General features: G+C 35.0%; 1 long non-coding RNA gene across 1 annotated transcript; it reads left to right on the forward strand.

Moving 5' to 3' along the window:
- The first annotated feature begins 2,224 nt into the window (after nucleotides 1-2,224).
- Nucleotides 2,225-24,043, forward strand: LOC141584080 (uncharacterized). The gene is made up of 4 exons (XR_012517028.1): nucleotides 2,225-9,917; nucleotides 14,135-14,201; nucleotides 21,460-21,570; nucleotides 23,754-24,043. It is a non-coding gene; the product is annotated as an uncharacterized LOC141584080 (long non-coding RNA).
- Nucleotides 24,044-27,082: the final 3,039 nt, after the last annotated feature.

The following is a 27,082-nucleotide window of genomic DNA, read 5'->3' on the forward strand; positions in this document are numbered from 1 at the left end:
AGAAAACGGAGCAGACTGCACAGTGAGTGGAGAAATGAATAAGTCCAGCTATGAAAAAAAGTCAGAGATAAAAATGAAGATGATAAAATATATTTTAGATGAGCACAATTGCCTAAACATGTAGCTGTCAAGCTGGTGAGATCATAATGAGAACAGAAAGATTATCTAGGTCTGGCCTTGAGGTCCAAGTGAAGTGCCCTGAAGGAGACACTAACAGAAGATAAGTTGCTATTGAGAAATATTTTTAGATTAGTTCTCATTCTCTGTATTTAAGCGAGGTAAGTATATATAGGAAACTAAAATTACCTGCAGAGGTTCACAGGACCATACTAGAAACATTTTTACTGAGGGCTCATCTAGTTTTCCAAAGTGCCTTCCAGGGCAGGTATTATTATCATCTCCAGGTTTTAGATATGAAAATGGAGGCGGAGAAAGGAGCAGTAAGTGGCCCAAGGTCATGCAGTGGGAAACTGCAGGAGAGCCTGGAGTTCCTTGGACTGGAGTCCAAGGCTGTGCTCTTCCTGTCACCCCTCATTGTGACCAACGGGGCTCAGCCTGAGAGATAAACAAGCAATGGCAGGTTTCATTCTCTGCTTCTTAGGACCTTGGCAACCACTCGTGTTTGATTTTTAAGGGACACATGTTTTACTTTACTTCCTTTTTCTTGACCTTTGTAATTATAGTATTTAGGGAGGGTAGACCTTTATTTTCTTAACAGAAACCATTTATTGTCCTAGACACTGATAACTCCTTAAAGAGTTTTATAGAATCTGTAGTATTGTGCTAAAAACATTTCCTATAAAGACAGTGTTCCCTTTCTGCTAGAAAATTGAATATATTTAAGAGCTGAATTTTCATTTTACTTGGCTTATGATACACATATGTGCAACATTTTTCATTTTTTGAATACTGCCTTGAGATATTTCTTTGTATCCACTCAAATGTTTTCGTGATGTGATGAAATATATATAAACTTAATTTAGTAATATTCTTAAGATATGCTGTTCCTGAAATATCATTTTTATATACATTATACGTCCATTGGGATTACTAGAAAGTGTAAGTCATCTAAGACATCTGAATTTGGTTTGTAAGCACACGACTCTTGAGATAGAGATAACAGATTTTTTGAGAAAGTGACTAACAGCACTAAATGCAACCACTTTGTATAAGTTTTTACCATAATTTTTAGGAAATAAGCTACATGCATTTCTATAGTAAACATTTGGGTACATTCATGATTGTGATTAATATGACAATTTTTTTGAGAAAGAAACAATTACAAAAAAGAAATAGCCCCTTGCTATTACAAACTTACTTCTTCCCTTTCACATCTCATTCTTAGATGGACCATTATGTTATGCCTTGAATAAATCTGTTCAGATTAATAATCTGAATTTGATGCCTAATTTTTCCTTTTATCCATAAAAAGGGAGTGGAATGATATAGGTTGCATTGGACCTCAGCTCATCTCCAGGCTCTGACTGGAAGCTTTCTCACCTTTTAGGTTTATGCTACAGGGCTACAGTAATAAACTCAAGTGGAAAAAATAGTTGACCAATTGCCACATTAGTATTTCATCAAAATAAGTGATTTTTAGTTTGTGTGTAATAATATTGGGATATAAATGTTTGTTTCTTCACAGTGGGTTTTGATTGGGCTTGATGTTAATAGAAAAAATTATTTTGAGATTATTGTCATTTATTTTATACTACATTAGAAACTTCTGCTCTCAAAAGTCAGATGAGGCCTTCATGAATACTCTTTATATTCATTAGAATGATAAATAAGAAAATTTTTTCCAATAAAATTATGTCTTTTATCTTTTAAGACATAATTTGCTTTATAAATATAAAGGTATTAATACTAGTGGAGGCCCAGAAAGCATTTACAAAAAGAAAGAGACTGTACTTAGCTCACACCCTCTTTAGCCACCACTGCCATCTTATTTAGCTATTAAAGAATAGAGAATGAAAAACGAATTTTGTTTAGGTCAAAAATGAAGATGACTACTGACTTCTTATCAATGGAATTACAGATACTATGGATTATGCTTCAACCATTACTCAGACGCATCTAAGGGAACATCTCTATCTTGGAGCTGGGGAAATATCCTTAGAATCCTGTAAATTTTCATGGTTCACTGGGGCTTTTACTCCATATAAAGACAGGTAGATCTTCTCCTTTTCCTTCTTTCTCCACCTTCATCCTTCTACTCCTTCTCCTCCTCCTCCTCCTCCTTCTTCTCCCTCTTCTCTTCCTTCTTCTTCCTCTTTCCTTTCTTCTGCTGCTACTCCTACTCTTCCTCATCTTCCTCCTCCTCCTATGAGCCAGTTTATGTAAGAGTCATACTTTCTCATTTCTACTGAAATAGCATAATAGTGTCAGTGATTGAAGAAACACAGAGGGACCCTACAAGAATCCATTTGAACACAAAGCTATGTTGTAATATATTTTAAACATTTCTAAGCTATCTAGCTTTGTTGATATAATGTCATGAAATGTATCCCCTCACTCTCAAAGAACAATTCCAACAGCAAGAGCCTGATAACTCTGGAGAAAAGAAGGGTGAGGGTAGGAAAGATAAGGGGAGTACTTCCTGAGCTATTCTTCCATGCAAGAACTTTAGAAGTTGGGTCAACACCCGTAGATGCCAATTATGAGGATAGGCTTGCAAGTTAGATCATCTGTGTTATAACTGGGCAATTTGCTTAACCTCTCCATGAGTTTCCTTATCTATAAAATGGGGCTAATAGTGACTATTTGATGTAACTATTTGAGGAGTAAATAAAATAATGTGCAAAAATATTTAGAAGCGTGACTGGCACATGGTAGATACTTAATAAATATTGTAGGAAAATGGAAACTAAGTTCTGGACTTTGATAACTCCTTGTTTTGGTTTCAAGGAAGTGGATAATCTTAGCACTTTATTGAACTAAATGGACTAAAGGAAGAAATACTCAAATAACTTATTCAGGTCAGTATATGTGGAAGTTTCCACACAGAATCTTAGGTATTTGTACACATAGATACTTATACTAGAAAATTTAAAAATCTGTAAAAACAAGCAGGTGTATGTCTGAACAGAACATTTTTAGTTTGATTAATACCTTTAGAGCTGCTACTTAGAAAAACAATTTTATCTGATAATTTATTGTGTTTCATAAAAATCTTCAGGTACACAAACATAGGGTAAAAAATGTTGAAAAAATTTAGAAAGATGCCACCTTTTATCAGAGGGCACTTTTCTATCCTGCATTAGTATAGTCAATGTGCCCTAAGCTTTGCATCTAGATTATTCTTCATGTACGCTTCCAGCAAAATTGTTTCCATTTCATAAATTCCATTAAAGAGTTTTAATTTTAAGTGTCCCATGAATCAGTGAAGTCACAGGGAGATTTCCACATGAGGAGTCTTTGATCTTGTTGTAGCTTTAATGTTTCCACAAGTAGTTCTGACTAGCGGGAAGTGACCCCATGCTGTGCCCATGATGTGCCCATGATGCCTGAGAATCCTTCATCAGGCTTGTAACTATTTAAAACGCAGGTCCATCTGAGCAATAAAGTTGTAAATTAACCCAGGTTATATGGTGGTTTCTATATTAGAAGTCTAAGGTGGATTAGGCAGAAACTATCAAAAAGCAATTTCAAGGCTGACAAAGTAGATCACTTTCTTACTCTATAGAGATAAATGGGAAGTGTGTCCATCACTTACATAGAAGATCTGCTGGCCCCTGGTCGGGGTTCATTTGGTTTGTTTTTTCAGTTAGATTCAGTCTGTAGGCCATAGTTTTACAGTTTTAACCAGATTCTATAACAAAACTGTATGAACAAAATCTTAAGAAAGGGAATTTAAAATAACCTATGCTTTAAAGGCTAGAAAGTACTACAGAAATCAAAGTTAAAATATATTTTACATCCCTCTAATCCAACGTTATAATTTTTAGTCTCTCTCTTAAGCAAAACTTTTATAAATACTTTTGTAAATCATGTGCTTTTACATTTTTGTTCAGATCCTAATTTTTTTGAAGTAAGCACAACATCAATAATAAATGAATTAATGGCTCTGTAATAAAGTAGTATCTTTCTAAGATAAAGTACGGTCCATAGTTGTTTGCTACCCTCCGTAAAGTGTGTGGCCAGGCTTCTCTCAGCACACACTTTGTAAATGCCCATCTAGTTATTCCGTGTCATATGTCCATTAATAGAGATAAATGAGAGGCCTGCTTTTCCCAGGAGCAGGGAGAACTGGTGTCTTCCCATGAGCAGAGCTGCTCCTACAACATTTAAGAAACAAACAGAGATCTTGCTTGTCTTTCTAGGTATAGAAAATGCTTTCTGATAAAAAATAAAATACTGCTGAACAAGCTGTGGACAGCTGACTGTGTGGACAAAGTCAGCAAAATCACACCTGTGCTGAGAAGTGCCTTCTTTTGGGCCAGCCCATGGTGAATTTCACGGGCACCTTTCATTAAGACCCCAGCTGCCAGTAAGACCCCAGCTGGGCCCTGTGTTTATGTGGGTTAGCTATAAAAGAACAGAGTCACCTTCACGTTGTCTAGACAGGTAGAAAAATGTAATTAAAATTTTTCCTGAACCTTCTTAAAATGAAAAACATTGTAATATGATGCCTATTAAGCCAGTAACTCAATTGACCTCCTCTATGACACTTGTATGCTTTGAACTTTCCCCAAAGAGGTTTTTATGTGCAGATATGTATAAATGGTCGTTGCATTATGAGAGCTATTGGAGCCAATTTTCTTTGGCTTTGATCAGTCGTTTTTCGACAGGGCTCTCTGAGTTCTTGGGGAGTGAGTGTTCAGGGGCTGTGGAAGGAGAGTTGAGGGAACCAGGCTCTAGGCCTCCCTGTCCAATGTCCTCCTTCCATTATGCCCAATTTTATCTGTGTTTTTAAACCTCTGGAATAGATCATTCTTCCCCAAGTATTATTCAATAGTCCATTTAAGTTTGAAAAATTGCTTTTATACTCCTAAGCTGATTTCCTAAATAAATAGTATTTAATGATACAATAGACCTGGTCCAGTGTCTTATACCTGTAATCCTAGCACTTTGGGAGGCGAGGTGGGAGGATCACTTGAGTTTAGGAGTTTGAGACCAGTCAGGGCAACATAGAAAAGATCCCATCTTTTAAAAAAATACAAATACAATTAATCATATCACCAAATACTGGGTTGCCTGAATTGTTGTGCAGCAGATTATCATATTTGGTATCCATAGAGAGGTAACAATCTAAAAGAATATTTTGATTAATGGAGTGTAGGCTAGTTTTCCAATACACATTCTTAGTCTGGTATGAGGATGGGTAATGTGGTTTCCTACCTTGGATATCCTGCATTGACATGGGTTCACAGGGATCATGCAACATGCGTCTTCTGCTGTGAACAACCACACACCAAGTGCCATACTTGTTTTACACAGCAAGGGTTCAATGCATGCACTCAACACTCTTCTTTCCTCCTCACTCCACTCCACCAAAATCTCATGCATCATCATAAAGTTGAAACAACTAAAATCTTTCCAAGTTCTTAATTTACTAAATTCTATAATTCATTTATTTACTTAAGGAAAACGTTTCCAAAGCTTATTGGGAACAAATAATGTTTGTATATCATTCCCTGCATGACAGATTTAAGGTGAACAATTTCTATTGCTTAATGTCTTCTCTATGTTACAGGTAAAAGCAAGCAGTTTAAATGCTTTTTAATAAGAGAGAAGTCTTTGGTTGGCAGATTTCCAAGAATATATATATATATTTTGAGATGGAGTCTTGCTCTGTTGCCAGGCTGGAGTGCAATGGCATGATCTCAGCTTATTGCAATCTCCATCTCCCGGGTTCAAGCAATCCTCCTGCCTCAGCCTCCTGAGTAGCTGGGATTACAGGCATGCACCACCATGCTTAGCTATTTTTTTTTGTAATTTTAACAGAGATGGGGTTTCTCCATGTTGGTCAGGCCGGTCTCCAACTTCCGATCTCTGGTGATCTGCCCCACCTCCGAATCCTAAAGTGCTGGGATTACAGGCGTGAGCAACCGCACCCAGCCCAAGAAACTTTTTAATGAGGGAGAAAATGTGGAAACCAGGTTTACAAGTGTTATACTGCCTATAAAGTCATATGTATGTGTAAAGGCATTTACAACAATGCCTGGCAACTAGCTCTTTTGCTATTTGCTGTTACTACTCTTCTACAATTTGGCATGAGTAATAAGACACTGTATTCATGTAGGTATGTAAATTGGGGGCAGTGGGCAGTGGCAATCGGGAGTGTAAGAGCCATTGCTGGTAGATATATAAAATGTGGCAGACCCTGCAGAAAAGTGTGATGGTTCCATAATAAGTTAAACCTAGAATTACCATTTGACTTGGCACCTTATTCCTAAGTATATACCTAAGAAAAACTAAAAACATACATCTACACAAAACTTTGTGCACTAATGTTTATAGCAGTATTATATTAATATATAATTGCCCAAAGTGGAAACAAACAAATGTTCATCAACTGATGAATAGATAAACAAAATGTGGTACAAGTGCTGAGGGCAGCAGGGAATGGGGGGTGAGTGACTGCTTAACAGACATAAGGTTTTTGTGTCAGTGGTAATGAAAATGTCCTGAAATTAAAATGTGTAGATGGTGGCAAAATATTGTGAATGTACTAAATGTTGCTAATGGACAATTGTGTGGTATTTGCAATTTGCTAATAAAAAAAAAAAAACTAGAGGATTATGAATCCCTACATGAATGAGTCTTAAAACATTTTCAGTTTAGATATTGAACACTGCAGTGAAATAGTGGAGAAAATATTTACCATTAGTAAGCAATAGGTGAATTGTTCTCAGTCAGAGACTAGCAGCAATGAAGATTATGTTTTCTGGGAACCAATTAACATATTGCAGATGATTTATCTTGTAAAGAAATAAAATACTGTGTTTTTTTTTTTTCTTAAACAATGTATTGTTTCATGGCTAAGTTCCATCCCCATGCCAAATTTCTTAAGTCTGATTTAACATGAAAAATAATTCTTTATATTTGAATAGCACTTCAAGCTATAAGAACATTTGGATGTTTAATTAGCCTGCTTTTCAGTCATGGAAACTGGAGCTCAGAGCAGTTAAGTGACTTGCTTGTGATAACATAGCTTGCATTACATAGTAAAATTAAGTGTTTAGCTTCCAAACCAACCTGTCCTCCACTTCCCATCACTGTAGTACTGCCTGTGAAAGAATAGGGCCCATCAGCGGCCCAGTTATGAGGATGGTACAATTTACGTGTGTACCCACATCAGTTACAAGATGCTGACATTTTTATCTATGACAGTCTTAGTATGTTGTTATAAATATTTTATGTAGTTTAACTTTTTCTCCCATTTAAAAAAATTGTAGTTCTTCAAAACTAAAGGAATACTGGTGCTCTTTTCTAGAATGGTAATTTGTTCTGTCATTATATGTATTTAAATATTTAATTTGTGATAAAAATGCGAATCCCTATTTGCTCCCCTTTTTCTTAATAGAAAATTTTAGACTATTCTCAAACAATTTACCCTGGTTGCCTTGTAAATAATGTTCTCTCATTTACCTGCATGTTTTTCTTAATTTTTATTTTAGAGAAAGTTCTGATTACCATGCTCATCTTTCCCTTCTCCCCCTACACTATGTATTGGAGATAACATTATTCTCTTATTTACTTTTAAGACAGAGTCTTAGTCTGTTGCCCAAGCTGGAAGGCAGTGGTGCAATCATGGCTCACTGCAGCCTCGAACTCCCTGGGTTCAGGTAATCCTCTCACCTTAGCCTCTGGATTACAGGTGTACACCATTATGCCTAGTTAATTTTTTGTATCTTTTTGTAGAGGGAGGGTTTCATCACATTGCCAAAATTGGTCTCAAACTCCTGAGCTCAAGAAACTCACCCTCCTGGGCCTCCCAAAGTTCTGAGATTACAGGTGTGAGCCACCATGCCTGGCCTAGTCTTAAGACATACATTCAATTTCCAAGCCAGGAATGGTGGCTTATGCCTGTAATCCCAGCTACTCCAGAGGCTGAGACAGGATGATTGCTTTAGGCCAGAAGTTCAAGACTAGCCTGACCAATATTGAGACCCCCCCATCTCTACATTAAAATAAAAATTAAAAAATTAATGAAAAAAATTTTTCATAAATGCAGGTTACTCTGCTGAGTGATTTTCAAAGCAGCTGCTACTTTCTACTCTTGAACCCAGAAAGATGGTAGGCCTTCGAATCTAGGCAGGAGTACACGAGAATGAGACTGGTTCTGCCGCCCAAATCTTTTATTACAGAGCAACCTGTTATTTTCTGGGACATATCTTATTTTTCTGAAATATTCTGTATATTTTCCCAACCCACAGTCTGATCTTGCTTAGTGTAGCCATATGTTTTAAAAAATGACATAAGGTATACTAAAAACATTAGCAACATAGATTTATTCAATAATAAGCTATTAGCTAATTTATCCTATTCTGTTTAATGGTGTTATTAAATTTGATCAGGTACATCAATCTAGCCAAAGAAAAGGACCACCCGTAGAACATTCCCCTTCAAATTGTCACTGAGGACATCAATAAATGTGCCTAAGTGTTTTTAAGACCAAAAATTAAATTCCAGATTCCTGACTTAGGCAGAATGAAAGGGAGACAGAGACAGTTGATAGAGCTAGGGCAGGGAGGACAGGAAGGAGAGATAACGGGAGGAGAGAAAGAGTGTTTTACAAATACCATATGGAAAACTGTATTTTTATATATTCATGTATGCTTTTCTATGTATAGAAAGGAAGTGTTAGGCAATATGAAGCAAGAGGAATCCATGTTAACTACATTGCTTAAGCTTGAAAGGAATATTGCATGTTAAATGTCTGTAAACTCTAGTGGTTTGTTGTAATAAAGTGATTTTTCACAAGCAAGCATTTCTTATTGGAATTAAACATTTTTTTTTCCAATTGTCACTACTTACGTCAGAGTAGTTTTGGTTGTTTCCACATTTGCAAAAATGTTTATTTTATTTTTAGAAGTTATTCACTTGGAAACAATTGTAAACATGCAGAAAAATACAAAATAATACAAGGAACACCCATATGCTATTTACCCAGATTCACCTATGTGGCAGCAGTTTACCACATTGCTTTTTCATTTATTTTTTGTTCTCTGTCTGTCTCTGTCTCTCTCTTTTTTCTCCACATACGTGTATGTGTACACCTGTTTTTGAAGGACAGTTACATACACCATGGCCCTTGATTCTGAAATACTTATGCATTTGCTAAGAATAAGGTTATTCTCTTCATGACCATCATTCAGCTGTCAACTTCAGTAAATTTAACATTGGTAACATGTTTTAATCACCCATTCATGTTCCAATTTTGTCTGTTGACCCAAATAATGTTCTTTTTCTAGCACAGGTAATGCAGTTAACTGTTATGTCAAATACACAGGAATTTGGAGTCTCCCATTCTGAAGAATGTCAGGATTGAACTGAGTTGAGAGGGACATGATTTTTAAGTCATCAGCACATGTCTACATCATTTCTTTTATGCTGTTGGTTAAAAAAAAAAATCAAACTTTTAGCTTTAATTATTCTGTAAGTTTTGATATCTGAAGTTGTAATGCAGATATGCTTCATATATTTTCATGTCACCTTTCTCTTTACAGAAGCTCTGATCATCCAAAATAGTATTTGTAGGAGGAAAAATTATAGTTCAAAAAAGCTATTTCCTGGCCAACAGCAAAATCCATGCAAATGTTCTGACCTATTTCCAAATACCAGATGCATTGCCTGAGGGAGCTGAGACTAGAGAGGCCTCCTGTGGGGAAGCACACTCCTGTCTGCCTGCTTTGATTTCATTGTGACAAATGGTAACATTCAGCATTTTTCATGGAAAATTGCCCTGAAAGGTAAAAATGTAAACTTTATTTAGTTATAACTTACATGAAATAAACATTTCTAATGCTCATCATTCATTTCTGAAGCTCCAAGTTACGCTTTTATACTGTTTCATTTCATTTTATAGAAATTTTCTTAACCATTCCTTATAGTATAGTTCCAGTGCCAACAAATTTTCTTAGTTTTATTTATTTATTTATTTAAAAAAGGTCTTTATCTCACCTTCCCCCTTAAAAGATATCCTCATTAGATATAGAATTTTCTTTGCCAATATTTTCCTTTCAACCCTTTAAAGCTATTTCACTGTTTTTTGGTCTCTTTGCTTTCTAATGAGTAGTCTATCGTCATTTAACATTGATCCTCTTTCTTTGATTTTTCATCTTATTTTTACAGCTTCCAAGATTTTCTGTTAATTTTTGGCTTTGAGTAGTTTGACTATGATGTGTCAAAGCCCAGTTTTCTTTAAACTTACTCTATTTGGCATTTTCTGAAGTTATTGTATTTGTAATTTTTTTTTTTTTTTTTTTTTTTTTTTTTTTTTTTTTTTTTTTTTGAGACGAAGTCTCTCTCTCTCTTGCCAGGCGGGAGTGAAGTGGCACAATCTTGGCTCACTGCAACCTCAGACTCCCTAGTTCAAGAAATTCTCCTGCCTCAGCCTCCCGAGTAGTTGGGATTATAGGCACATGCCAGCGCACTCAGCTAATTATTTTGTATTTTTAGTAAGATGAAGTTTCACCATGTTGGCCAGTATAGTCTCAGTCTCCTGACCTCGTGAACTGCCTGCCTTGGCCTCCCAAAGAGCTGGGATTACAGGTGTGAGCCACTGCACCTGTCCTGTAAATTTTTATGTTTTGCCAAATTTAGGAAAATTTTAGCCATTATCACTTCAAACATTTTCTTTTCTGTCCCATTTTCTCTTCTGTCATTCTGTGATTCCAGTTACATGTAAAACTGTTTCTTCTTCTTTTGAGACAGAGCCTTGCTCTGTTGCCCAGGCTAGAGTGCAGTGGCATGATCTTGGCTCATTGCAGCCTCTGTCACCTGAGTCCAAGCAATTCTCCTGCCTCAACCTCCCAAGTAGCTGGGATTACTCACTACCATGCCAAGCAATTTTGGTATTTTTAGTAGAAACAGAGTTTCACCATGTTGGCCAGGCTGGTCTCGAACTCCTGACCTCAAATGATCCACCCTCCTTGGACTCCCAAAGTTCTGAGATTACAGGCTTGAGCCACCATGCCTGCCCCGTGTAAAACTTTTTTAAATTTCAATTTTATTTTTAGACACACAATTATACGCATTTTGGTGTAAATAGTGATGTTTCAATACATGCTATGTATAATGATCACATCAGGGTAATTAGCATATTCATCATCTCAAATATTTACCATTTCTTTGTGTTGTGAACATTCAATTTCCTTGATTTTAGATATCCAAAAATGTATATTATTGTTAACTATAATCATCCTACAGTTAATAAAACGCTAGAAGTTATCCCTCCAATCTAGCTGTAATTTTGTGTCCTTTAACAAATCTCTCCTTTTCTTTCCATTTTTCCTGCCCTTCCCAGCATCTAGTAACCTCTATTCTCCTTTTTAATTTCCTAAGATCAAGGTTTTCTTTTTTGTTAGCTTTCTCATATGAGTGACAAGATGCATTTATTAAACATATTGATATTGTCCACAGGTCCCTTAGGCTCTGTTTATTTATTTTTAATCCTTTTTTCACCCTCCTTCTTTAGATTGGACAGTTTCTATAGATTTCAGTTTCACTGATTCTTTCATTTGTTATCTCAGTTATGCTATTTATTTAGCACATTGAGAAAATTTTTTCATGTATTTTTCAGATTGAAGATGTCTTTTGAAATATATACTATATCTATGATAAGATTGTCTTTATTTTGTTACTTGTGAACTTATTTTTCTTTACATAATTGAGCATAATTATAACAACTGCTTTTTATTTCATAATTTGAACATCTAGATCATCTTAAAGTTGGCCTCAATTGGAATTGTCACATTTTCCTAGATTTTCATATATTAAGAAATACTTTACTCTTAAGAAGAAAATAGTCACATTTCAATTTTTTAGGAAATTATTTGATAGCTTTTCTTTTAAAAATACTTGTTTATAAACAGCACTATCTACTGGAATTTATCTGTTTTGTCTACAAGGAGAACAGCATTAGGAAGAAATCCACATACCTTTGTAATTATTATTTTGGACTTAATGTTTCTTATGCCATGAAAACCCATTATCCTACAAACCACGTAGAGTAAGAGATGAGTATTATTATTTTAAAACAGATTTTTACTTTACAAAAGATTTCATGAAAGAATTTTTAAATTATATGAAAGGACACTTGAAAAAAATAGCAGCATCTTTCCTTCTAATTAAATCCCACACTAGAGTCCAGTGCTTGCACCCTCCTAGACACTTTAGCATAAGCAGTCCCTGATATCCCTGAGTTTGGGTGCTCTGAACCTTGCTGTTGGATTCTGAGACACTTTTTCACAGTCCTTAGATCTACATGCAGCACAGTTGAAATTAGTGAATATAAGATGCCTTTGTTCATAAAAATTCAATTAACAACTTTCAGAACCATCTGTCATGTTAAACAGTCCATTAAAAAGACACATACAACGAAAAGGATAGTAATGAATTCTAAGAGAGTTTCCTCTAATTTCATTTTTAACATAATCTTTAAGTTGCATGGGAGTCCATTTATATTTTTTGTCTTCTTTAAGCACTGTTTATCAGAGAAAGGAGCCCTCATTATGGATGCATATGCATAGATAATGCTCTCAGTTACATATAGCCTTATTTTAAAATAATGTCTTTTGAAATTCAGAGTGCAATAGATGTCATCTCAGAATCCTATTAATCCTTTTGGGTTATTTTCTACAAACTGTCTTCCTGTTTTTATGGTGCATTTTCTCAATGCGAAGTGCAGTAGAGAGCTATTATAGATACTCTATTTGCTGGCACAGTTGGAAATGAAACTTAAATTTCTAAAATTTTATTTAATCGTCTCAATAGATTTCAGCAATGAGGTTCTTAGTAACCATGATAACTGGCACAGAGAAAATGCTTGCCACATAGAAGTTTAAAAAATGTCTTTCATAGCTAGTTTTTATTCTGATTTTACTAGAACTGCATTTGGGATGTGCAAAGATATAAGCCATGTGATAAAAACACAACCTAGGAGGAAAGAAAGGGCCCAGCTTCTCCTTTTTAAACTGTTCCCTCCATTGTGGAAGTGGCCCCTTAGGCTGAGGGCCAGACCCTGTTCCCTCTGTGAATTCTCGCTCTTCCTCTTTCTTGCCTGAGATGTTATACTACAAAAGCCACACATCCTTTATTTTAAGAGAGAGAGAAATCGGTTTTACTGAAATTCTTTCTACTGGTTTCATGTTATATAAAGGAATTAAAATAAATTATAATTAGGGATTCAGGCTCTACATGGGCTTGACTTTGTCATTACCTGGAAACAAGTTTTGTCTTTGGAATACAGTGAATACTTTGACAATAATTATGTGATCTTATGCATTAAAATTCCAAATTTATAGCAGTTTTTCTCATTTCTTTTTTATAGTCTATAAACATAACAATAACAAATTCAGACACAACAAATGACATAATCAACCTGTCACTAGTAAAGCTAGGAATAACTGTAAGTTATCTACGAGTTATTTTTGTTAAAAATCAACTCTCACATCTCTTCGAGACCTCTTGGGCATTTATCTCTTTGTGCTCAGGGTTACTCAGCTTATGATGCCTTCCATGTGGTTGTGTGAGAAACAGGCTTGTCTGGCAGGGACATGTGAAGGCAAAGTTCAATATTCTCCAAAAACTCTAGATAGTAGAAAGCATGACTATCCAGCTAGCCTTTTCTTTCTTAGTGAGGGAGTGTAGTATATGTGATTTTGTATTCCATGGATCACTCAGAAAGTGAGAGGTCGATTGTACTGTAATTTCATAGATCCATGGCCTTTCACAAGGAATACGGCAAGAATCTGGAATAGTTTATTAGAATCTGGGGAGAAGACAGGGGTTACTGAAATCAAAACTGTAACTCAAAAACTGTGGCCAGCCCCACGAATAAAATTGCATTTTGACTGGTCCTAGTTCCTTTCCTTTTGAAAATGTAGAAATGCTAAGAAAAAGTGATCTTCTTCAAATATTTAATGTGAAAGATTTGTTGTAATGCTTAGTTCATTTTGTCTTCAAGGGCACTGAGAAATATTACCAGTTATTGGTCAGTTCTGGCAAGAAAGAGTCCTTATACCCACTCATTGGTAAGTATCAAGGAAAATCTAAAATGAGATTGACTGGGTTTGAAATTGTAACTCTAAAGTCTCCAAGTACTAGTTGCTTGGTCTTAAGGTTGAACACCCTTAAAAGCAACAATCTTATGCAACATTCATTTGTACATTCAGCAAATAATGGCTGAACACTTACTTTATCCCAGGTACTCTTCATTCAGCAACTAATGGTCTAATTGGAAAGAAAAATGTGATTTTTTTTTTTTCTGTCTGCTCTTTGACTTGACAAACAGCTTTCTTGAAAAGACTATTTTTTGTCATGAAATTAACATATATTTGAATTTCCTTTTCCCCAGTGTTAAAGCCCTCTGTTTCATTTCCTAACTACTAGGTAACTTCTGTTTTGTAAGAAACTTCTAAAATCCAGTCATGCCTCGGAATCCAAGTACAAATATTTAACATCTGCTTAATACCAGAACTTTTCTCAGAATCATGAAGACATGATTCAGATTTCTGAAGAGCTTTCCTGACTGACCAACTTGTACTTTGCCTTTTCTTAGGTTGAATTTTCTAGCATTTGTTCTTGAGGTTATTAATGAGTAGATTATGCCTATCCTAAAATAGTTATTAGGATAATTAAATCAAAGTTAATTCTTAGATTAGCAACATTATTAAGTGTGATTAATAGAAAGAGAGTGATTAAAACAAGGGAGGGGTTAGGACCTGTGGCACCTTGCAATAGAGTAATGGTGATGATTTCCGCTAAAAGTCATAGAGCATTATTCCCTCTTACCTGCATTCTCTCTCTCTCTCTCTCTCTCTCTCTCTCTCTCTCTCTCTTCTTTTATCTTTCAAGAATCCAGTGAGGCCATTACAAACAAACAAAAAGAACTGTAATGCAGGATGTTTTCCAGTGATCCAAAAATCTAACTACGAAACTGTTTTCCATGTAACATATATTCTCATCTAAAAAAACAGTGTCACCAAGCACATAGATCAGAACAAAATCCATTCATCCATTTAGTATTTTTAAATTAATGTTGGCATCTTTGTAAAAGTATCGGCAATAAGGTAAGTTTTTAAAAAAGTAAATGAATACTGGAAATATGTTTATTTAAATAAAATGCTTTACTTTAGTTAAAACAGTGTCTACACGACAGATAACTCTTAGGCTTAGAGCAGCACCACACATCATGGCTAGCACTAAGGAATCCGAAGAGTCTATCACTCATAATGGCCCCTGAGTAGCCATGCTAAGTGCATATTTTAACATTTTCTCAATTCTTGATTGTGGATTAACTGCTGGTTATCCTGAGAATTTGGTTTTATTGTATAGCTATCATAGAAGCTTATTTTGCCTTACAAAATGCAAATTATAATTCATGTTCTAAACCAAATACTGACATACTATCTATGACAGATAAAAAAGTAAAACACCAGGATACATTCAGTGAAAAACAAGAAAGGGAATCTCATTCTTTAAAAAAACCCAAAAACAAAAAAAGAAAACCTTAAGCACTGTGAGACAGAAGCACCAGGTAAACTACCTATAAAGGAAAATGTGTCAGATCAACAGTGGATTTCTCAGCAAAAACTCTACAAGCTAGAAAGGGTTGGGGCTCTATCTTTAGCCTCCTCAAACAAAACAATTATCAGTCAAGAATTTTGTATCCAGTAAAACGAAACATTGTATATGAAGGAAAAATATAGTCATTTTCAGACAAACAAACGCTGAGAGAATTCACTATTACCAAGCCACCACTACAAGAACTGTTAAAAGGAGATCTAAATCTTGAAACAAATCCTGGAAACACATCAAAACAGAACCTCTTTAAAGTATAAATCACACTAGCTTTTGTTCTTAGATTAGCAACATTATTAAGTGTGATTAATAGAAAGAGAATGATTAAAGAGACCTATAAAACAAAAACACATGTTAAAAAACAAAAAGAAAAAAACAAAAAACCCAAGTATACAGGCAACAGAAAACGAATGCAATGGTACCTTACATTTCAATACTAACATTGAATATAAGTGGCTTAAATGCTCCACTTAAAAGATACAGAACCACAGAATGGATAAGATCTCACCAACCAACTATCTGTTGTCTTCAGGAGACTCACCTAATACATAAAGAATCACATAAACTTAAAGGGGTGGGAAAAGGAATTTCATGCAAATTGATACCAAAAGCAAGCAGGAGTAGCTATTCTTACATCAGACAAAACAAAATTTAAAGCAACAGCAGTTAAAAGAATCAAAGAGAGGCATTATTTAATTGTAAAAGGTCTTGTGCAACAGAAAAATAACATTACAAAATAACAAAACAATTACTAATAGACTTATGAAATTAGATATATAGCAATACGATAATAGTGGGGGACTTCTATATTGCACTGACAGCACTAGATAGGTCATCAAGACAAAGTTAACAAAGAATGGATTTAAACTATACCTTAGAACAAATGGACTTAACAGATACAGAACATTTCATCCAACAACCACAGAATAGACATTCTATTCAGGAGCGCATGGAACTTTCTCTAAGATAGGCTATATTATAGACCATAAAACAAGCCTCAATAAATTTAAGAAAACTGAAATTATATTAAGCTCTCTCTCAGATCACAGCAGAATAAAACTGGAAATCAACTCCAAAAGGAACCTTCAGAACCATGCAAATACATGGAAATTAAACAACCTGCTCCTAAATGAACACTAGGACAAAAACAAAAGCAAGATGGAAATTGAAAAATTCTTCTAACTAAATGATAGTGACACAATCTATCAAAACCTCTGGGATACAGCTAAGGTGATGCTAAAAGGAAAGTTCATAGCCCTAAGCATCTACATCAAAAAGACTGAAAGAGCAAGAACTGACATTCTAAGATCATGCCTCAAGGAACTAGAGAAACAAGAGCAAACCAAACCCAAAACCCAGCAGAAGAAAGGAAATTGCCAAGATCAGAGCAGAACTAAATGAAATTGAAACAAACAAAAAACGTACAAAAGGTAAATGAAACAAAAAGCTGGTTCTATGAAAAGAAAACTTAAATCGATAGAACATTAGCGAGATTAACCAAGAAAAGAAGAGAGAAAATTCAAATATCATTAAGAAATGAAACAGGAGATATTACAAGTGGCACCACTGAAATACACAAGATCATTCAAGGCTACTATGAACAACTTTACGCATATAAACTAGAAAACCTAGAATAAATGGATAAATTCCTGGAAATATGCCACCCTCCTTGCTTAAGTCAGGAAGAATTAAATAGCCTGAACAGACCAATAAGAAGCAGTGAGATCAAAATGGTAATTTTAAAATTATCAACAACAACAAAAAAGTCCAGGACCAGATGGATTCACAGCATATCTATCAGACATTCAAAGAAAAATTGGTACCAATCCTTTTGATGCTTTTTCACAAGATAGAGAAAGAAGGAGGCCTCCCTAATTCATTCTAGGAGAAGATTTATCCGTTTTAGTTCAATGAATAGAAATCATTTAGATGCTGCAGGATTGTCAGGCAAATACAATAGGGAAAGTTACTCTTTCGATGGTTTCAGGCAAGACCCATGCACACTGGCTTGGATGAATCAAAGAGTTCTGTGTTATGAATCTCTGAGACTTCCCCTTGCAGCCTCCTTTCAGCTTCTTCCTTGAACTCGACACTGGTTCCAAATCTCCTGTTGGTACACATCAGACAAAGGAATTCCTGAACTCTGCCTCCTAGAGTCAGCCAGAGTTGGAGTGCTTCCTTCCTCCTAACATATTGGAACCCATCCATGGGAAGTGAAGTGAACAGCTATAACTACCAGATATGGGTGTATAACATAACCACAGTACATAGTGTTGGTGTAGAAGGACTGAGACTTCATCCACACTTTTCAGTCTTCTGTCCTCAGTCCTCCAAAGCATGTATAGTACAAACCACAACTCAATAAATATTACTATAAAGGAGCAAATACTGGATTTTAATCATGATAGTTGCCTAAAGGTATTTTCTGAACTAGTTACTATGAAGAGGAGTGTTGGGCTATTTAGTGAGACCAGTGGAAGCAAGGTGTGACTTTGAAGCTAGCGAGGTAATAAGACAACTACACACACACACACACACACACACACACACACACACACACGCATGCACACATGTGAATGAAAGATTCACAAATTTTAATAAGCTCAATTGTATAGTATTAAGACTTGTTCATCAGCCCAATAATGTGAGTAATTTTCATCCACCACTTAGGAAGGTTACATTGGCATGCCTCTAGCACTGATACTCAGAGGATTGAAGTTATGATATATCTAAATTTTGATTAAGCTTCCTTTCTATGGAAGGTGTTTCTGTTCCATTCCAGAGGTTTAAGGAGTAACATGTAGTTACTCATGGGAGATTTCTGTATACATCCAGCAACTTTCTACTCATAAGTAAAGAAGTGAAATATTATACAGTTAAAAGAAAGAGAATGAAACTATTGTGGGAACTTTCTCCCCAGGAACACACATAGCCCAGGTCAGAAGGCCCAGTCCTCAACATGTGTGCATGAGCACATGGGTGTGTGACTTTAGTTTCTGAAATTTTCTCACTAGAAATCAAAAACACTGTGCCTAAATAAACAACACTTTTTATGTTTATTTCTTCTCAAGAGAATCATAGGATTTTAAGGTACTTTATCACCAGATCCTGTCAGTTTGTACAAGTTTGCTAAAATGTACACAAAGAAGTTTCATACCATAGGAGGAGACTTTATCTTCCTTCCCACCACTGCCCACACTCTCCTTGTTTGTATGTTTCTAGTTTTCATTGGACAAAATCCAAGCACTTGCTTCTGGGTGTGCAGGTCAGTGGAGGATCAGAACTATGGAGTTGGGTAGCTAGGAAGGAAGTGAGGACTGGGCTGAGTTTTTCAATTAAATGTTTTCTTTGTAATTTATCTGACATATATTTGCCATAAAAATAATTTTTTAGTCTATGTAAGAATTTTCTTCAAAACATCCTAGGAAGTATATTTTCATCCCAACTCTACAATAAGTAGCTTGATGTTATTGATCAAAAGAACAAGGAAGAGATAATAACTGCAATCCAGAGCTAAGGAAGCAATTATTACTGTATTCTAGGCACATCTCAAAAAACCAGCCAACATATTCTTTAAAAAATCTTGGCTTATTATAGTTTTCAGTTTTACTCACTGAAAAAATGACCAGTACCAAAGGCTTTCATGTGGTCATACACATGGAGTCAAGTTTCAAAATAAATGAATGCCTTAGTACTGTCGTTGAATTCTTGTTTTTCTTCTAATATTATTAATATAGAATCTTTGATCATTGCACATTCTGAATATATGACATTGATAGGAGATGAAATTCTTTGGTCCAAGAAAAATAACAGGAGACCAATCTACCAGTAGTATAATGTTAACTTTGTCAAATAGTTAAATAACCAGAGAAATCAATATCTGCTTCAGGAATTGAATTTAATAAAATATTTTTATATGCATTCCTGTCTGGAATGAGTCTTAGATAACAGATAAGCTTTGGGTACTTATCGTGTTTTGGGGCTCTAGACAGCATTCCTGTATTGCTACTTTAAAAGTGAAGAAAGCCCTTTAAAATGAATTGTTGTTTCATATTATCAGTAAATTTTTGTTAAGCATATCATGAAATGTTACAGAGGTTTTAAATATACTATTGGAATTTAGTAATGTTTTTTCAAGTTAAATCACACTGTAGTAGTTTCAGGAAAATATTTTCTACATACTTCCTAAGACATATTTTTAAATGCTGTCTTACCATTTATGAAGTCATATTTGAACATATTTCTTTATTCTTTTTTATTTTCACTGAGTTGTGTAAATGCTATATGAAAAAGGTACTTTGTTTTATTTCTCTGTATTTGCAACTTCCTGAGTACAATTCCTTGCTTTAAGAGTCTGTATTTTCGTGGTTAGACTTTTAGACTAGCTGCCAAAAGCCAATGTTGCTCTTTTGTGACATCTTTTTGGAATGTTGCATAACATTGAGCAGCAGTCCTCATCCAATCAGATGACAGCTTGTAATTTATCCGTGTGTATAACCCCAAACATTCTTTGCCTGTCTACTTCCTGCAGTTCAGAAGTAGTAAATGAGTTCACCACAAAGATAATGAGATGTCTCATTTTTATTCCCTGTGGAGCAGAATTCCCACTTTGAACCTCAAATTCAGGATATTAATTCTGATGAACCATTTTTTTAAGCTGCACACTTTACTTACACCTCTTAAGCAGTGGCATTAATCCTATTCTAGGAGTGGCAGAAGGTAGAAGATATATGAGAAGATGGGTTGTTAAATAGGAAATTGAGCATGGTGAGTCATTTCTTTCCTATCTAGGACACAAAACACTAAATTGACTATACCACAGAGAGAGAAGAAAGTGGTGTAACATGGTAGGGAAAAGAAAAAAAGCTGTTCTTTGGAATTTGACAAGCCAAGATTCAACTCTGTCTCATCACTGAGGGATGTGTAACCTTAGGCAAAGATTCCAAGCCTCAGTTTCCTCATCTCAACAATGGCAGTGGTGATAAGTCCCAGCTCCTCTGGTCATTACTGACACTTCATTGGTGGTTTGAATTATATGAACACTCATGGCTCCACACATACAGCTTTTCTCTATCAATTGGGGCTCACATTTGGCATTCAGGTTACTTGGTTACTATTTTGTCTCTGCTACTGGAATGAAAAGACTAGTAAAACTTTCTAGGATATTCTAAGATCACAATCCTGAGAGAGCAATACTGAGACCAGACAATGCATGGAGATGGACTGCAGTTAGATGAGGAGACATTTTCTTTCCAGCTGCCTCCTTCTTTCACAAAAGACCCTCAGAGAATCTCTGCTTCCCAAGTTTAAGATACTTAACAAGTGAACTTCACAAGTTTTTAGCTATCAGGTGCTTTATAAATTTAATTAGAGAATATATATCTTTATCCCAAACATCCTATATGAGTTGCTTGAAAATTATCCTATTTTTAAAGATATGACCGTTAATATAAAATATAATTTAAACTTGGCTATAAATTATAAATTTAACCCACTGATTATAATGATTTTAAAATGCATGCCCTAAATGCTCTTGAAAAAGTCATAGTTATTTCTTAGAGAAAACTGGTTTATGTCTTTCTACATCTACTCTGATTTTCACAGAATTCTGAATTTCATGTTTTTTTTGCTCCAACATTCATAGATAAAATGTGATTTATAACTGTGCCACATGAAAAGAGCACCCTATTTTGCCCTTTTGTGTTACAGGTTTCTGTTGTACAATTTCTCATTGAAAATCGCCTCAGCATTTTTGGAGAAGACATCACTAACCCTCTTGGGGAAGAGCTCAATGACTTGTGAAAACAGTGATGGCTTCAGGTATTTTGAAAAATTCAGCTGGTTTTGATGAGAAACAGTCAGTGGGGCTGTCAGGAATCATGACAGATGTGTAGGCAGTGGCTGTCCCGGAGTCCAGGGCAAGCCCTAAGCACAATGATGCAGGACACAGGACTCCATCTGCTCACTGTTCATAAGGCTGTGGTCATCTGCTGAGAAGGTCATCTGTTCCTTCTTCACTGTGCTCATGGAATGAAGATATTACAAGATCCCAGCTTTTCTCATTTGAGCTGTCCTTTTCCTAATCCCAGGCATCTGTGTTTGAGAACATCTTCACACATGATAGATTTTCTGTCTTTCCATTTCTACATATGTGCACAATAGAAGTAAAGGCCTCATGGGAAAAGTCAAAAACTATTAGGTTTATGAGACATGTGTCCATTTCCTGGATAGATTTCAAAAGGAAGCAAGCAGCCTTCATAGAATATGTCTGTTTTGTGTTGCTATAAAACATAACTGAGGTGGGTTAATTTTAAATAAAAGAAGTTTATTTGGCTTAAGGTTGTGCAGATTTTACAAGAAGCATGGCACCAGCATCTGCTTCTGCTGAGGGACTCAGGAAGCTCTTACACATGGCAGAAAGGGAAGGGGGAGCAGGCAGGTGACATGGTGAAAGAGCAAGCAAGAGAAATGGGTGGAAATACCAGCCACTTTAAGCCATCACTTTTCCTGAAAACTAATAGAGCAAGACCTTGCTCACAACTCTAGGAGGGCACCCAGCCATTCATGAGGAATCCACCCCCATGGCCCAAATACCTCCCACTTGCCACACATACAACATTTCAGATCACGTATCAAAAAGAAACTTGGAGTGAACAAATATTCAAACTATATCATTATGTGATGGTTTGACACATTCATAAAATCTAATCAAGGTAATTGGAATATTCATCATCATTGGGGCTTGAAACTGATATTCAGGGTGCCACACTCTGATATTTCTCTCTTCCAGGATATTTCTCTCTTTCATATTGGCAAGATTTTTTTGTAATTTGACTATTGAATTTCTTACTTTTTCCCATTATCTCTATTGTCACCTTGTTTTCAAGCTCAGTTGTTTTTTTCTTTTAGCACTTGCAAATGTCTTCTCACTCCCTCCTGGCCTGTATGGGTTCCATTATCACTCTGCTGCCAGACAAATTGGAGCTCTCTTCTTTGTTATTTGCTTATGTTCTCTTGCTGCTTTTAACATCCTCTCTTTGTCCTTGATTTTTGAGTTTGACTATTGTGTGTCTCAGAGTTGTCTTGTTTGGGTCAGATCTGTTTGGTGTTCTTTCACTTTTCTGTACCTGAACATTCATATCTTTCTCAAGTTCGGGAATGTTTTTGTTATTTCTTTGACTAAGGCTTTCTACACCTTAGTCTTGCTTCACCCCTTTTTGGGCAGCACTATTTCTTAGATTTGGTCTTCTGAGGTGATTTTATCCTGTAGGTGGTTTTCATTCCTTTGTATTTGTTTTTTGTTTTTTGGTTTTTGGTTTTTTTTTTCTCCTCTGATTGCATAATTTCAAATCCTGTTTTTTTGGTGTGTTTTTTTAAATTGTATTTTAGGTTCTGGGGTATATGTGCAAATCATGCAGGACTGTTGCATAGGTACATACATGGCAATGTGGTGTGCTGCCTCCATCCCCACCTCACCTATATCTGGCATTTCTCCCCATGTTATCCCTCCCCAACCTTCCCACCCCCCACTGTCCCTCCCCTAGCCCCCCTCAACAGACCCCAGTGTGTGATTTGCCTTCTTATAGCCCATTCTCCATGCAGCAGACAGAAAGTTTCTTTGACTCAAAGTAGAAATTAAATGAGCTACTTAAAATGTGGAACAGTACATTTCTTACATAGGTACAACTACATATGGGATGCTTGATCCACGCCTTGTTTTCCTAGAAAGGGTTCCTTGGTCACATTTGCAAAATCCTATATTTTTGTTTAGGAGAGTCAAAATGTCTATCAACATCTTAAAGTCATAGAGAAAACTGCTGTATTTTCTATTTTCTACATGTATTTGACCTTGGAGACACTTTTGTAGTAACCCTATTAATTACTATTCCTGAGAACATATGTAAATAAATATTGCTCTAAATTTATGTCTTAAATCACAGATTTTGCCATTTCATTTACCAACTCAAAACCTCTAATGGATCTCTGCTTTTTCTTTTTTCCAGGAAAATGTCCTTTTGAAGATCCTCCACAATGCAACCTGCTCTTTTAATCTAATTTTAACTTTGCTGTTTCCCAGTGTAGATCTTTTGCTTTGGTAAAGGTCATACATTTTACTCTTTCCTAAACAAGATTTACTTGATTTTCTAACTACAATCCTCTACTCCCCTTGGTCTCTATATATCCACACACGAGGAAAGCCATTTTTGCACTTTACTATGTTTTCCCTGAGCATTCCAGCTCAAATTAAATGTTCCCATAGAACACATGAGCACCTTACCCCAGTAGGCAATACCAGTAGGAATATATTAGTATGTTCATACATTGTCCAGCAAAATAAAATTGTTGTGGTAAATGACTGTATCTTGTGTTAGTTTTATGTTATTTTTATTTTTTGGTCTAAGAGTGTTACTTAAGATATATTACTTTTAAAGTTTTGCTCAACATCTACTAAAAATGTGTTAATGAATATGTGCACATTTCTAAAAATGTAGAGATTTTATATGGATTAGTAATGTCTGTATACTTTGAAGAGGTAGAATGGCACATATAAAATTTCAATGAGTCATAGTACATTAATTCGAATAATATGTTTTGAAAATAAGACTTAGCCTTTACTTATTCACAGGAATATGCTGGATTGTACTATTTACATTCAGCGTGCAAAAAATGAACATATTGATGTAGTGTATTTGGGGTAATTGCATTTTTATGAAAATTCTTTTAAATATTTCTGCATTTGTGTGAAAAGAATTTTAGAATATCTTATCCACAATTGCAGAATAAAACAGGCAAAAAATATGCTTTGCAATGAATCTGTGAGTTTTTGAGCCAGGAAGACATATAAAATTCTTTCAAATGTGAAAAGGAGACAGAAAAAAAGGAAGTAAAGAAAAGCTGAGATTCCATTGATTTGCCAGTTGCAACTCATAGAGGAGGTTCTTGCCATATGGAAATACTGTAGTTTTCCCCTCAGGGTATATGATATCTTCTTGAGAAAGGCAATTTATTTCTTAATTTAGAAGAAAGATCCTAGGAACTGATAAACTGTAAAAGGAGCCAACAGTGTAATCTAAAGTGAGTAAAAGGCAATTCAACTAGCTGTTATCTGCCTTTGGCACAGCTGGAAGTAAGATTGTGTAATCATTAATCAGTTTGTATGTACTGTTGTAATTAAGATGAGAGGTTTCCAAAAACAAAGGAAAGGTACATAAAACGGATATCTAATTTTATTCCAGAGAGAAAACACTCATAGGCTACCTATATTAGAAAACAAGTTTTCATCGATGGCGGGTTAATTACTAAGATATATTTCTTCAGTGGAATATATATACGCATACAGTTACATAAAAGCAACACGTAGGATTTTGGAGGATGGAATACGTAAGAATGCAAAAAGCCACCTTTTGTTCAGAAAGCACTGGGCACTGCCTTTCTACACTTCTTTTCATGTTAACCATATGTGCCAGTACTCTCAGGATCTGTAGTGGATAATGATTCTATTTTCCATTTCTGTTTCATACTTTATTTGCCCATAATATTATTGGTACTATGAAAATACTGATTTCATTTTGGCCTTATGCCTCAATGCCAGCATTAATTTGTTGGCTTTTAATCCTTCCAAAGAATAAAACAGCTTCTTGGACAAGTAAGAGAAAATGCTGGAATATAAAATTGCCAAAAGAGAGTTGTAATTTCCTAAAACAGAAAAAGAGAAACTATATTGTGAGTTTTTTTTCCACAAATGTTAAGTCATAAATCTGGTTGGGAGGTAATGCATGATTATCAGTATCTTAACAAACGTCACCCTATTAGTGTCTCCAGCAAAGAGCAGAACCCCATGGGAGTTCTGAAATAATTTGGATTGTCCAAAGTAGAATCGGAAGACCTACGAAGAAGGACCAAAAAGTGAGGAAAAGTATAGAAAATAAAGGTGTATGGTTTAAATTACAAGTTTAATCTATTTTCAATCTTTTCTCAGAAGACTAAAGATAGCTAAGAAGGTAAGGGAAGGATCTCCAGAAGATCTTGATTGAAAAGAATGAGGTTAAACGTTGGCCTTCTTGATCTTAGTGTCCAGTATCACACAACCTAAAAGCACCAGCACTGAAACTTTTGATTATTGCCCAGTATCTAATTAAATAATACCTAATATAAATGTATAATAGTCTTTATTTTATATGTCATTTCTTGATACTATGACATCTTTGTAAGACTATTTAGTACTTACTCTTTCAACTATTAGCAAGTTTTGTCCAGTTCCCTGCCTTTCCCAAAAAGCTTATATAATTGGATGCCTAAAAACAATTAGCATGCTATATTTTCTGCTTAAGCCAAGATTAAAATGTGCTTTTTGGTTCTTCTAATTTGAAAAGTAATTACATATTAAATTATCTAGATCATTGTGCAATTTAAACATTTTGTATTATCCTGTGACCTACAAAGGACAAATCAAACACTTTCTAAAGAAGGTAAATCCTCAGTTTTCTATGCTATTATTCATTGTTTTGTTTCAGATAAAATTCTAAATAAAATATTTTGTTTCCTCAAAACACAGAAAGAACACATTGCAATGTATGTACCTATGCAACAATCTGCAGGTTCTTTACATGTGCCCCAGAACCTAAAATGCAATAAAGTATATATGTGTGTGTGTGTGTGTGTGTGTGTGTGTGTGTGTGTGTATATATATACATATATATAATATATATACATATATAAAATATATATGCATATATATATAATATATATACGCATATATATAATATATATATATGTATATATATATATAATACAGAAAGAACCAACTGGAAAAGAAACATCGACAACAATATTGACCTCAGTATAATGGCTACTTCTATTGAGGGGAAAAGGCAATAGGATAGAAAAGAAAAAAAAAATTCAAGCATATATGTATTATTTTCTTAAAAAATATTAAAATGCTAACATTATACCATATGGTTCAGTTTCTTATAAAAAGTTATAGGTCATTTTATTACATAAATATCTACAGCATACATATGTATGCGTGTGTGTATGAATGAATTTGGGATTTGTTTTCTTAGGTTTTCTAAATGGTGGCCTTTTTATTACTATTTGTAATAGTTAATTTCCAATGTAATTGCTTAGTGATCAGATAATATGTTTTAAATAATTATGATTGAGACTGAGTATATAGTTGTTTTTAGGGTATATGCCACAATTTGTTACATTCATATATTTGTAAAGATCAAATCAGTGTACTTGGGATATCTGTCATCTTAAATATTTTTCTTTTTTTAATATTCGAAATATGAGGCATGCAGATAGTTAGATGCAGGCATGAGCAGGGCAG

The sequence above is a fragment of the Saimiri boliviensis genome, chromosome 3, assembly GCF_048565385.1.
Source record: "Saimiri boliviensis isolate mSaiBol1 chromosome 3, mSaiBol1.pri, whole genome shotgun sequence".
Lineage (NCBI taxonomy): Eukaryota > Metazoa > Chordata > Mammalia > Primates > Cebidae > Saimiri > Saimiri boliviensis.